This window comes from Schistocerca nitens, chromosome 8 (genome assembly GCF_023898315.1).
Source record: "Schistocerca nitens isolate TAMUIC-IGC-003100 chromosome 8, iqSchNite1.1, whole genome shotgun sequence".
Classification (NCBI taxonomy): domain Eukaryota; kingdom Metazoa; phylum Arthropoda; class Insecta; order Orthoptera; family Acrididae; genus Schistocerca; species Schistocerca nitens.
Genome location: NC_064621.1, coordinates 225,038,966 through 225,052,633, shown reverse-complemented (window position 1 = coordinate 225,052,633; position 13,668 = coordinate 225,038,966). Strand labels below are relative to the sequence as shown.

At 46.0% G+C, this 13,668-nt stretch overlaps 1 protein-coding gene and 1 non-coding gene across 2 annotated transcripts in view; one reads left to right on the top strand and one right to left on the bottom strand.

Annotated features, from left to right (window-relative positions):
• LOC126199281 (ets DNA-binding protein pokkuri) overlaps nucleotides 1-13,668 on the top strand; it is a 199,628-nt gene that overhangs the window by 89,023 nt on the left and 96,937 nt on the right. The window lies entirely within an intron of this gene.
• Trnat-agu (transfer RNA threonine (anticodon AGU)) lies at nucleotides 10,680-10,751 on the bottom strand. Its single transcript has one exon. It is a non-coding gene; the product is annotated as a tRNA-Thr (tRNA).

Below are 13,668 nucleotides of genomic sequence, written 5' to 3'. Positions count from 1 at the left end.
TTTCTGAATAGCCCTTGTATTTACTGTTCTAAGCTGTGTAAGTGGGAACAGTGCCTCTGTGAAGACACCATGTTCGACTGTACTGTAATACTTACATGGTTGCCAGCAACAACACATTGGGTCGTTTGAAAATACCGAACTGTAGTTGAGGAGGAATGTTTCCAGTTGTTTGCGGCACATAAGAGCGGACCGGCCAACTCCTGGAAGCAACCGATTGTGCACGGGGCGGAGGTGAGTGACGGCCGTTAGTGGTGCCCCTGGTTCCTTCCCGGAAACCCTTGTTTCCTGGCGACCGCACGGCGTTTCCGTCTCTTAGCCGTCCTTACTGGCCGAGGACCGTTCCCCGCGTTCGTTATTTCGGATCCACCACTCGAGTCTCATCTTGTACAGTCTGTCTTCCTCAACTACTGTGTGCTTCTTGTTCTGCTTACGGTTGGTAGAAGTAGAGGACCTAGACAGTGAGCTGGCAAAAATCAAAAACGCCTTCGTGTGCTTAAGAATGTCGTATCACGTAGGAGCAAAGTTACAGTTGACATAAATACCAAAATGGGCCAAGGGTAAAAAGCAATAGACAACTGAGCTCTTGGAACTGAATAAGAGGCAGGTTACTGTAACTAGAAATGGACTTTCGGAGAAGCATTCGCGATTTGTGATTATACTATGTGAAGAATAATACAAATGGTTCAGATGGCTCTGAGCACTATGGGACTTAACATCTGAGGTAATCAGCCCCCTAGAACTTAGAACTACTTACACCTAACTAACCTAAGGACAGCACACACATCCATACCCGAGGCAGGATTCGAACCTGCGACCGTAGCGGTCGCGCGGTTCCAGACTGAAGCGCCTTGAACTGCTCGGCCACGAAGAATGATACAAAAATATTGATTATGGGAGCCAGCAAAAAGGTAATCGATGCGATAGAGACAAAACAGCTGTTGTGGCTGGACCATCTAGTAAGGATCGGTGACGACAGGTGGCCAAAACAAATGTGAAACTGATTCGGCAAGGGAGGAGGAAGATAGGACACGTACCAAGAAAAGGGAGGAAATTGTTCATAAGCCAGTGACGACGAAGAGGAAGCAGATTGACTGGAAAGAAAAGTGAAGGTGGTAGCGTGAAGTGGCAAAAGCGCGATATGACTATCCTAAGCTTGGTCTGATACAGCTCTCTGTTCCTCACAATTGGCATCTATCAAATGTACCTGTTGCATCCTACATCATCAGCGATCTGCCTTACAAACTTAAATCTGTAGCTTAGCTCGTGTACGAGCATGTTGGATGCATATGTGTTTGATTCTCTACTGTTTACACTACATGCTCCAGAGAGGATGTTAAATTTATTTGTTGTTTTCAGCCGTGTGGCATTATCCTACGTCCCGAAACAAGTGACTAAATTACTGGGTCGCTTCTGTGCCCTTCCGTGTGACATGGTTGACACAGCTAATAGCACGAATAAAAGACAAATTGCATTCTTGTGTGTGTGTGAATTCCTAAGGGACCAAACCGCTGAGGTCATCAGTCCCTAGACTTACACCCTGCTTAAACTAACTAACGCTAAGAACAACACACACGCCCATGCCCGAGGGAGGACTCGAACCTCCGGCGCAATCTGTGGAAAGGCGCCTCAAACCACACGGCCACTCCACGTGGCTTTGCGTTTGTTAAATTTAAAGTGTTCCCCGCACCCCCTCCTTTCTCATTCCCATCCCCAACCTCAGGGGTAATAGGGTTATGTTATTCTCATAACAATTTTATACAAAAAAGTCAGGTCGGCCGCCGTGGCCGAGCGGTTCTAGGCGCTTCAGTCTGGAAGCGCGCGACTGCTACTGTCGCAGGTTCGAATCCTGCCTCGAGTGTGTGTGTGTGTGTGTGTGTGTGTGTGTGTGTGTGTGTGTGTGTGTGTGTGTGTGTGTGTGTGTGTGTGTGTGTGGTGTCCTTAGGTTAGTTAGGTTTAAGTAGTTCTAAGTTCTAGTGGACTGATGACCTCAGATGTTAAGTCCCATAGTACTCAGAGCCATTTGAACCAAAAAAGTTATGTATGTACCAAATTGGTTTGGAACTGCTGCAGGTGTCCCCGATGTACGCTTTTATGTCACCGCTTTTCATCCCCGTCCGCAGTAGTTGGGGTACTGCGGGTGAGGCTCTTGCTGTCACAGTTTGTTTTTATTTATTTATTTATTTTCAGTTTCCAAGTGATACGTAAATCCAGTTTGGTAGAAATTGCTTCCCCCGTTACAGAGATAGGCTGATATTTCGCTGTCTCCAAACCTCAACACCTTGCCATACCCACAGCATGGAACGAAACGTCATTCTGACCGTCACCAAAGAGCCTAGCGGCCCCAAAAACTGTGGATCCTCCAATAACGTCCGTCTTTATCGAATATTTTTACAGAAATAATGGAAATAATGAGTCATGTATTTACAATATTTGTCTGAAATTGCTCCAGATGCTCCTGAGCTACATCTTTTCAGCGTCACCCCCTCTCTTTGGGTTCTTACCCCCACAGTGGTTCTTTCCAGACTGTAAGTGATTCGTGTACCAAGTTTGATCGCAATCGATCCTGCGGTTTAGGAGGAGATGTGGGACATACGTACATCCACGCATGCATATTTTCACTTTCATAATAAGCCGGCCGTTGTGGCCGAGCGGTTCTAGACACTTCAGTCCGGAACCGCGCAACCGCTACGGTCGCAGGTTCGAATCCTGCCTCGGGCATGGATGTGTATGATGTTCTTAGGTTAGTTAGGTTGAAGTAGTTCTAAGTCTAGGGGACTGATGACCTCAGATGTTAAGTCCCATACTGCTCAGAGCCATTTTAACTTTCATAATATGCGTGCATATAGAGAGAAGTGGTATACCGTTTAAGCGATAAAGTTAAGTCACCAGCGGCTTCTCTAGGTTTACAACGCGACTATCGAAGGAAAGATTCTTTACGTCTCGGCTGTACGCCAGCAAATTGTTGGAACAAAAAGAAGCAGTTGTGTGAAGGTGGGTGCTGGCAGGCAGTAGCAGGAGTCCTGCAGACACGCAGAGAGGCTGGCAGTCGGGAGTGTGTCTCCTTGAGCTCGGCGCGGTATGTGCGGAGGAAACGCCTGACTCACAGCGGCCGTGCGTCATCGCGCCGCGCCAGATCCGGGAGCGCTGCGGCCAGCAGCTTCCGCTAGCCAACAGTCGCCGCACGCACTGCACCAGCCCGTCTTGGCCGTTGGGCTCTGCACTGGTCTAAAGCTCACACCGGCCGCTTCGTTTCCCTCGGAGTCGGCTCCGTTTATTCCATTCGAGTTGCTATCAGGACAGGTAATTAGGGGGTACTAAAACACCACCGAACCAGCAACATGCAATGCTGATAACGACAGATTCCCGAAGCGCACCGAAGAAGCTCATAAAACTCTGATGGAAAACTCTCTCTCTCTCTCTCTCTCTCTAATTAATGTGATCACCTGTCGCATGCCTGAATAGCCACCTTCTGCCGCGCGAACGGCTGCGACACGTGCAGAAGGAGTGTCTGCGAGGTTCCGGAAGGGGCCGACAGGAATGTGGAGCCATGTCGTGACAAGTCGCGCTGTGTTCCTCGGTTGAAGATCCATTGTGCGAACAGCCCGATCGGGTTTAGAATGCAGCATGTCATTCTCTATGGAGGGACGTCTTCCGAAGTAAGTGATTTCAGGTGTGCCGCAGGGGAGTTTCGTAGGACCGTTGCTGTTCACAGTATACATAAATGACCTTGTGGATAACATCGGAAGTTCACTGAGGCTTTTTGCGGATGATGCTGTGGTGTATCGAGAGGTTGTAACAGTGGACAACTGTACTGAAATGCAAGAGCATCTGCAGCGAATTGACGCATGGCGCAGGGAATGGCAATTGAATCTCAATGTAGACAAGTGTAATGTGCTGCGAATACATAGAAAGAAAGATCCTTTATCAATTAGCTACAATACAGGAGGTCAGCAACCGGAAGCAGTTAATTCCATAAATTATCTGGTGTAGGCATTAGGAGTGATTTAAAATGGAATGACCATATAAAATTAATCGTCGGTAAAGCAGATGCCAGACTGAGATTCATTGGAAGAATCCTAAGGAAATGCAATCCGAAAACAAAGGAAGTAAGTTACAGTAAACTTGTTCGCCCACTGCTTGAATACCGCTCAGCAGTGTGGGATCCGTACCAGATAGGGTTGATAGAAGAGATAGAGAAGATCCAACGGAGAGCAGCGCGCTTCGCTACAGGATCATTTAGTAATCGCGAAAGTGTTACGGAGATCATAAACTCCAGTGGAAGACTCAGCAAGAGAGACGCTGAGTAGCTCGGTACGGGCTTTTGTTGAAGTTTCGAGAACGTACCTTCACCGAGGAGTCAAGCAGTATATTGCTCCCCCCTACGTATATCTCGCGAACAGATCATGAGAATAAAATCAGAGAGATTAGAGCCCAGACAGAGGCATAGCGACAACCCTTCTTTCCACGAACAATAAGAGACTGGAATACAAGGGAGAACCGATAGAGGTACTGAAGGTACCCTCCGCCACACACCGTCAGGTGGCTTGCGGAGTATGGATGTAGATGAAGATATCGTCCCAAAGATTCTGGATTGGGTTTAAATCCGGAGGATTTGGTGGCCGAGGGAGTACGGTAAGTTCATGCTGGTGCTCTCCGAACCACGCACGTTCACCGCGGGCTGTGTGGCACGATGCATCGTCTTGGTGGTAGGTGCCATCGTGTCGAGGAAAAGCAAAGTGCGTGTAGGGGTGGACACGGCTCCCGAGGATGGTTTGATCCATTGTGCCTTCCAGAATGACGACATCACCTAGAGAATGCCTTGAATGCCCCCCGACCTTAACGCTCCCTCCTCCAGCCTGGGCCATTCCGGCGATGTTGTAGTGTGTTTGCTTTCAGGAGGGCACCTGTTGTCACTCAGTGGACGTGCAGTTGCGGTTCTGGCGTCCCAATTCCAACCTTCGTCGTCCATGAACAGCGGTCAGCATGGCTGCATGGTTCAAATGGTTCAAATGGCTCTGAGCACTATGGGACTCAACATCTTAGGTCATAAGTCCCCTAGAACTTAGAACTACTTAAACCTAACTAACCTAAGGACATCACACACACCCATGCCCAAGGCAGGATTCGAACCTGCGACCGTAGCAGTCCCGCGGTTCCAGACTGCAGCCCCAGAACCGCACGGCCACCGCGGCCGGCATGGCTGCATGAACCACGCCCCTGTTGCGGAGGCCAAAACGCAGCAATGTTCTCTGAGTGGTCGTTGAGCAGGCACTGTTGGTAGCCTTGGTTCTTCTGGGCGGTCAGCTGCTCAACAGTTGGTACGTCTGTTCACTTGTACATATCTTCGCAGCTGTCGTTCACCCCTGTCATCTGTAGCCCGTGGTGCACCACAGTTACATCGGTGCCGGTTTTGGGTATCAGCATTTTGCCATGCACGGTATGCACAGCGCCACGCGAACTAATCATTTCTGGAATGCTTCCACCCATGGTCCGAAAGCCAATGATTTTGCCCTCTACGTTTTCACATTATGATGACAACACTGATTTTCGCGTCCCCCCACACCTCCTTCCCGACACGCGTTATGTCCCTCCACTGCTAGTGCTGCCACCTGCCGTCTGTGAGTGGGTATTGCGCATTGCCGTCGAACAAAGCCGGTGTCACATTAAAGTGAGTGCACCGTGTGTATTGCACCAATAATTATAGAAAATATTTATTTATCCTGTGATGAAAACAGATACACAACATTTGTGGAGAAATTTGATCCAATCCATCACTCCATTCGATGTTTAGAAATTTCCGTTTTTGTTCCTTTGTACACTTGGAAAGGACAGTAAGCAACGATATGGTGGGTCGACTGTAAGGAGCACCATAGTCGCGATCTGCAGAACTAGCTCATTTCCCCTTGTCCAGTTCGAATCCTGTTCGTGATCCTCATTTGACGTCTTGGAAGCTCGAATACTTGCACCCTCATGGAACGGGTCTCAGCTAGATGTCTGTTAACTGCTACCACTGGATTTTCCGTGGAAGATTGACACTGAAGGAGGACCCAGTAAGGTTGTTTGCTGTGCACATAAAAATTTTCTTAATTTCAAGCGTTCGTGTTCTGCTTCAGGAGAGATTCTGATCTTCTTAGCACTGAAGTGATATCAGGTGTTCCCCAGGGAAGCGTCCTGGGACCTCTGCTCTTCCTGATCTATATAAATGACCTGGGTGACAATCTGAGCAGTTCTCTTGGGTTGTTCGCAGATGATGCTGTAATTTACCGTCTAGTAAGGTCATCCGAAGACCAGTATCAGTTGCAAAGCGATTTAGAAAAGATTGCTGTATGGTGTGGCAGGTGGCAGTTAACGCTAAATAACGAAAAGTGTGAGGTGATCCACATGAGTTCCAAAAGAAATCCGTTGGAATTCGATTACTCGATAAATTGTACAATTCTCAAGGCTGTCAATTCAACTAAGTACCTGGGTGTTAAAATTACGAACAACTTCAGTTGGAAAGACCATATAGATAATATTGTGGGGAAGGCGAGCCAAAGGTTGCGTTTCATTGTCAGGACACTGAGAAGATGCAACAAGTCCACTGAAGAGACAGCTTACACTACACTCGTTCGTCCTCTGTTAGAATATTGCTGCACGGTGTGGGATCCTTACCAGGTGCGATTGACGGAGGACATCGAAAGGGTGCAAAAAAAGGGCAGCTCGTTTTGTATTATCACGTAATAGGGGAGTGTGGCAGACATGATACGCGAGTTGGGATGGAAGTCATTAAAGCAAAGACGTTTTTCGTCGCGGCGGGATCTATTTATGAAATTTCAGTCGCCAACTTTCTCTTCCGAATGCGAAAATATTTTGTTGAGCCCAACCTACATAGGTAGGAATGATCATCAAAATAAAAAATCAGAGCTCGAACAGAAAGGTTTAGGTGTTCGTTTTTCCCGCGCGCTGTTCGGGAGTGGAATGGTAGAGAGATAGTATGATTGTGGTTCGATGAACCCTCTGCCAAGCACTTAAATGTGAATTGCAGAGTAGTCATGTAGATGTAGATGTAGAAGTGGGATATTGCTGAGAAATGGAGTCGATGGGATGTTTGTACTCCAACGCATTCCACAATTATTAAGCTGATGTCTCTCAAACGTAGCTGCTAAAGTCAAAACGGGAAATAGCATTCTTCAAAAACTTGCTGGTATCTTATGAGGAGCTTATGATTTTGCTCTAAGTTCCATACACTTATCCTTGTCATTTTCGCTTGCTAAATAGTGCTGTTCGATTTGAGTCAATAGTGCTCACACTAGGAACAAAGAAATTATTGATGGCGTCTTAGAAGATAACCAAGAAAGATAGTAACGATGATTTTGTAGAGTCTGTATCACGTGACACCTCTCATAATAAAGTAGTTGACAGTTCAGCAAAACGACTAAGAAGCTCACGTAATATCTTTCATATCGACGATTTCATCATGTTAATAAATAGTAAGTAAAAATCAACAAAGTGGTGCTTAGCCATATTTAGAGGCCATGGTCCACAGTTTACCATGTGTGCGAGAAACAGGTGACGTGCAATAACCTTAATGCTCCAGTCATTAACCCTAGAACACTAAAGGCGGGGAAAAGTTACGTTGTTACTAAACAATTGTAAATTTTACTACTCCATATTTTATCCAGAGGAAATGATAATGTATAGTTTATTCACTAGTTAATTGCAATTATAAGGTCTCCAATGATACTCACATACAAATTAAGTGCAAAAGGTCCTGTTTTACAACCTATACTAACAATAGTCCCCAGCTCGTGGTCGTGCGGTAGCGTTCTCGCTTCCCACGCCCGGGTTCCCGGGTTCGATTCCCGGCGGGGTCAGGGATTCTCTCTGCCTCGTGGTGACGGTGTTGTGTAATGTCCTTAAGTTAGTTAGGTTTAAGTAGTTCTAAGTTCTAGGGGACTGATGACCGTAACTGTTAAGTCCCATAGTGCTCAGAGCCATTTTTCTACTAACAATACCAGGTTGGCCGGAACAGGAAATGGTACCAGCTGCAATCATAAATTTTACTAGGGTTTAATTATCTAGGACTAAGTTATGATAGAATTTCTCACCAGCCTGTTCAAAATAAATATATCTTCAACTTGTGCTTTGTGCAATAGTGAAGGTAGTTTTGCCACACTTCAACTTAAATCAGTATATTGCGATTAATTTAGTGTATAACACAATATTGAGTGTTCATACCTTACTACGAATATGTAGCCTCGCTACGTTTCGTCCTTCTGAATTTCGTATCCTTCCGTCTTGCTTCTACTCGATAATTCCTTTGCGCAGTCAGTTATGGTGCACCCTGTGCGCTAACGTGAGATTCGGACATTCCTAATTTTTAACGCGCACAATTTCCATAGGTAAGTGGATTTAAATGAACATGTAGCGACTGATCATTTATTCTTACATAAAATTTCACTCCGTCACCCAATTCTAGATTAAGATTATGAAAGCCTGTGGCAGTACATGCACAACAACAACAACAACAACAACTACTACTACTACTACTACTACTACTACTACTACCACCACCACCACCTCTACTACCACTTCTACACAACAACAACAAACAGGCAACCAGCCGCTTTCATACTTTTTTATGCGTTTAATAGACATGTCTTCAAAATCAGTGGGGACTAAGTTTGTAACATCTATTAAAATACCGTGTTTCTGTGTGCCAATTTCTTTATCTGCAATCTTCCAATCAGTTTCTCAAGGATGTTGTTTCGAAATACAGAATGTCAAACCGACAATAAATTGTTTCCCCTCTCTCTTCCACTTTTTTGTCGCTGAAGCACTGCAAGTTGCATACGCAGCACTTCGTACACAATGAAATCATGAAGTGGCGACGGATCCTTCTACATAAAGGAAGTAAATGAGATTCGTAACCTGAAAGGACAGGAGCCTCCTTCGAGTGTAAAGTTCGATGCCGACGGCGGTGCGATGAGAGAGAACAAGCAACTTCACTCTCGAGCAAAACATAACATTCTTAGAAGTCGTTAGCGGCTACAAGCAGTTCATATCATCTTCTCGGTGATACGTCGGGGAAAAACAGAGGTTTCTTCCTGGTTCTTTCGAAACTGCGCATGACATCAGCGGCATTTCATTAGTGGGCTGCCACTGCGTGAATTATTTGCAGTGCGCGTGCGGTGCAATGTAAACAAGTCCAGTTCAAAGGGATGCAGCTCCAAAAAGCCCAACGTCGCATTCGCATAAATATTTCAGTTGTTTTTTTTTTACTGAAGCAGAGGTCTTCCTTTCTCGTATCTCTGCGCTGATGTTAGTCTAAGCCGAAAAAGGACACGGTATTTCAGAAGTGAAATTTGACAAATAAGAGCAAAAGATAATCACAATGGAATTATACGGCTCGCCTCATAAGCGAGTGACTATAATATCGTAAAAGAGGTAGTGGCTCTGTCGGAGTTAAGTTTCCTCGTGGCAGCGGCTTCACATGAACCGCAGCTGTTTGTTAACGTGATGGGTCATTAATCTTGACACCTCTGAGTAACAGACGTTTCAGTGTATAGTTTCAGATGTTTCCGTCATCGATGAAGTAAACATTGACAATAGCAGACACATATTTCGCGAAACTTCCCGATGAAAAGGATTATTGGAGAAACTATCTTACGGAGTATAACGTGAATTTATCCTCTCACTGTCCCATGATTTCTTCTAGGCATGACAGGAGTAGGACCAACTCTTTGTATTCGGATTCGGAGGAAATACAGATGAAGTACCAGCTCAGGTTCTTGATTCCCAAATTTATATGAGCGCTGTTGCTGCCAGTCACACGACGCCCTGTTCTTAAAATATCAGGGACACTGCATTCTTTTGAAAACGCCATTTATAACGCTTATTTCTGGTATTTCACCAGTGAGTGTTAAAATGTATCAAGAACAGAATAACGTCCGAAGATTGGAACGGTTCGAGCTGAGGTGGAAAAAAAAATGGGAAACCGTTGGGCTTCGTCAAATGATGTATCTTTTTTTTAAAGTAGAGATGAGCTAAAGAGAGGGAATTTGTAATCCAGTGTGAATATTTTCGGTATTTTCTCGACGGATGGTTCATAATTTTGCGACATCACACTGTCAGTGACAAGATGTCATTGTGCGTACACTGTTTTGTATGTGCGCGTGCGTGCTTACATATATATAATATGTGTGTGTGTGTGTGTGTTTAAGTAATTTTAGAACGTCGTTAATCGTGAACAACTGTAGGAAGTATTTTCAGAAGAAATATTAGTTAAGATAAAAATACACAGTGTTAACAGAGAGACAAAAAACTGCTGTCGTACAGGTACGTCTAGCTGCTCACTCATGAACTGTCAGGTTTTTTCATAAATCACGTACGACAATTGAAATAAGACTACAGTCTGATTCCAGGTTCGTCTTTCTCCAACTGAATGAGGTGCTGTTCCGAATCGACGAATAATTAAGTCGGCAAACACTGAATGAAGTCATGAGTTTCCTAGGACCCTATGGCGTTGCCATACAAACTCGAACAATATAGCATTAGGTGAGTGTATGTGGCAGACGTACGAAACAGTCGCGACAAGCGTACTTCATCTGTCACAAATATCAAATGAAATTATGTGGTTCCACAGACATTTTCAAGTCTTAAAGTATGTATGCAGATTTGAAGAGACGAATGAAAATCTGTACCAAAGTCGGGATTCGAACCCGGCTCTTCTGCTTACTAGGCAGAAGCGTTAACCATTACGCCACCTAGGCACTTCTCCACGGTCTACCCAGAATGCCTCTCTTCTCAGTTCAAATTCTCATTCACAGAGGAGGAAGGCGTACAGAGGTGCAGAACAGCCGGGTTCGAATCCCGATTTTGGTACAAATTTTCATTCGTCGTTTCATTTTGCGTATACAGGGTGTTACCAAAAGGTACGGCCAAACTTTCAGGAAACATTCCTCACACACAAAGAAAGAAAATATGTTATGTGGACATGTGTCCGGAAACGCTTACTTTCCATGTTAGAGCTCATTTTATTACTTCTCTTCAAATCACATTAATCATGGAATGGAAACACACAGCAACAGAACGTACCAGCGTGACTTCAAACACTTTGTTTCAGGAAATGTTCAAAATGTCCTCCGTTAGCGAGGATACATGCATCTACCCTCCGTCGTATGGAATCCCTGATGCGCTGATGCAGCCCTGGAGAATGGCGTATTGTATCACAGCCGTCCACAATACGAGCACGAAGTGTCTCTACATTTGGTACCGGGGTTGCTTAGACAAGAGCTTTCAAATGCCCCCATAAATGAAAGTCAAGAGGATTGAGGTCAAGAGAGCGTGGAGGCCATGGAATTGGTCCGCCTCTACCAATCCATCGGTCACCGAATCTGTTGTTGAGAAGCGTACGAACACTTCGACTGAAATGTGCAGGAGCTCCATCGTGCATGAACCACATGTGTCGTACTTGTAAAGGCACATGTTCCGGCAGCACAGGTAGAGTATCCCGTATGCAATCATGGCGGTGAATCGGGGAAGTACAGTACATACTAACGAAAGTAAAATGAGCTCTGACGTCGAAATTAAGCGTTTCCGGACACATGTCCACATAATATCTTTTCTTTATTTGTGTGTGTGAGGAATGTTTCCTGAAAGTTTGGCCGTACCTTTTTGTAACACCCTGTATATGTCACAAGCACTTTCTGATCATTCTGTCAATAGCTGCAGTATCTCTAGTTAGAGTCAAGAGTTTTATGACCTGTCGCCGGATAGCTCCCAGAATCACTGAAACGCCATTCCAAACGAGAACCGTTAACAGTCTGGCCACAGAAGGAAATCCAGGCGTGTCGTTATTAGGGCTTATCATTAGTCAACATTGACGTCATATTCACTGAAGTGAGGGGCTAGGGTGTTACTGTTAGCTACCGAGCTGTGGCGCCGCCTACAGGAGTGGCAGTGCACCGCGACGGTTCTCGGTACGGTGCGCTCATAGGGGTCTGACGCGCGGTCCGCTGACGGCATATCCCGGATAGCGGAGGCACTCGACCTCTGCTCCGCAGGTCCGTCCTCGGGAACTCGTCAGCGGCCGTCGTGGTGGCAGATTGCGTTGCTGGGCGTCAGCGCGCGCCGTGCAAAGCCGGGCAGGCGTCCTGATAAACGCCGGCCGTTATCTGGGGCCGCCACTGAGCCCCCTGCTTCCGGCAGCGCTTCATCAAACGCCGACCGTCTGCGCAAATACAAAGACTAGGGGATTACTTTGCCACACACACACACACACACACACACACACACACACACACACACACACACACACGCCGAAAATACGCTGTTTACTTGCAGTTGACGAGCTGTCATTCATACGATGTCGTTAACGAACTGCTAAGTACACTACTGGCCATTAAAATTGCTACACCAAGAAGAAATGCACATAATAAACGGGTTTTCATTGGAGAAATATATTATATTAGAACTGACATGTGATTACATTTTCACGCAGTTTGGATGCATAGATCCTGAGAAATCAGTACCCACAACAACCACCTCTGGCCCTAATAACGGCCTTGATACGCCTGGGCGTTGAGTCAAACAGCTTGGATGGTGTGTACAGGTACAGTTGCCCATGCAGCTTCAACACGATACCACAGTTCATCAAGAGTAGTGAATGGTATATTGTGACGAGCCAGTTGCTCGGCCACCACTGATCAGACGTTTTCAGTTGGTGAGAGACCTGGAGAATGTGCTGGCCAGGGCAGCAGTCGAACATTTTCTGTATCCAGAAAGGCACGTACAGGACCTGCAACATGCGGTCGTGCATTATCCTGCTGAAATGTAGCGTTTCGCAGAGATCTAATGAAGGGTAGAGCCACGGGTCGTAACACATCTGAAATGTAACGTCCACTGTTCAAAGTGCCGTCAATGCGAACAAGAGGTGACCGAGACGTGTAATCAATGGCACCCCATACCATCACGCTGTGTCATACGCCAGTATGGTGATGACGAATACACGCTTCCAATGTGCGTTCACCGCGATGTCCCCAAACACGGATGCGACCATCATGATGCTGTAAACAAAACCTGGATTCATCCGAAAAAATGACGTTTTGCCATTCGTGCACCCAGGTTCGTCGTTGGGTACACCATCACAGGTGCTCCTGTCTGTGATGCAGCGTCAAGGGTAACCGCAGCCACGGTCTCCGAGCTGATAGTCCATGCTGCTGTAAACGTCGTCGAACTGTTCGTGCAGATGGTTGTTGTCTTGCAAACGTCCCCATCAGTTGACTCAGGGATCGAGACGTGGCGTGTGTGTGTGTGTGTGTGTGTGTGTGTGTGTGTGTGTGTGTGTGTGTGTGTGTGTGTTGTCTGTAGCGTAAGTTAGTTTGTTAGATTAAGTAGTGTGTAAACCTAGGGACCGATGACCTCAGCCGTTTGGTCCCATAGGAACTTCTCGACACTCCGCGAACTCTTGGAGTCGCCGCATAAATCGATTTTCGGATATCGATATGTCGATACTCGTATAGTCGACATGTTACCTCTCTCTACTCAGTTACAACAGTATTTTGTGAATGAAGAACTCTGCAACGCTTTGGAATAATCAGAACAAGAGACACGCTGCAGCAAGTCACAATTACAGGAAATGAACGATTTATTTAGCTGTCTCTGACACAGCTCTGTCACCATCAAATG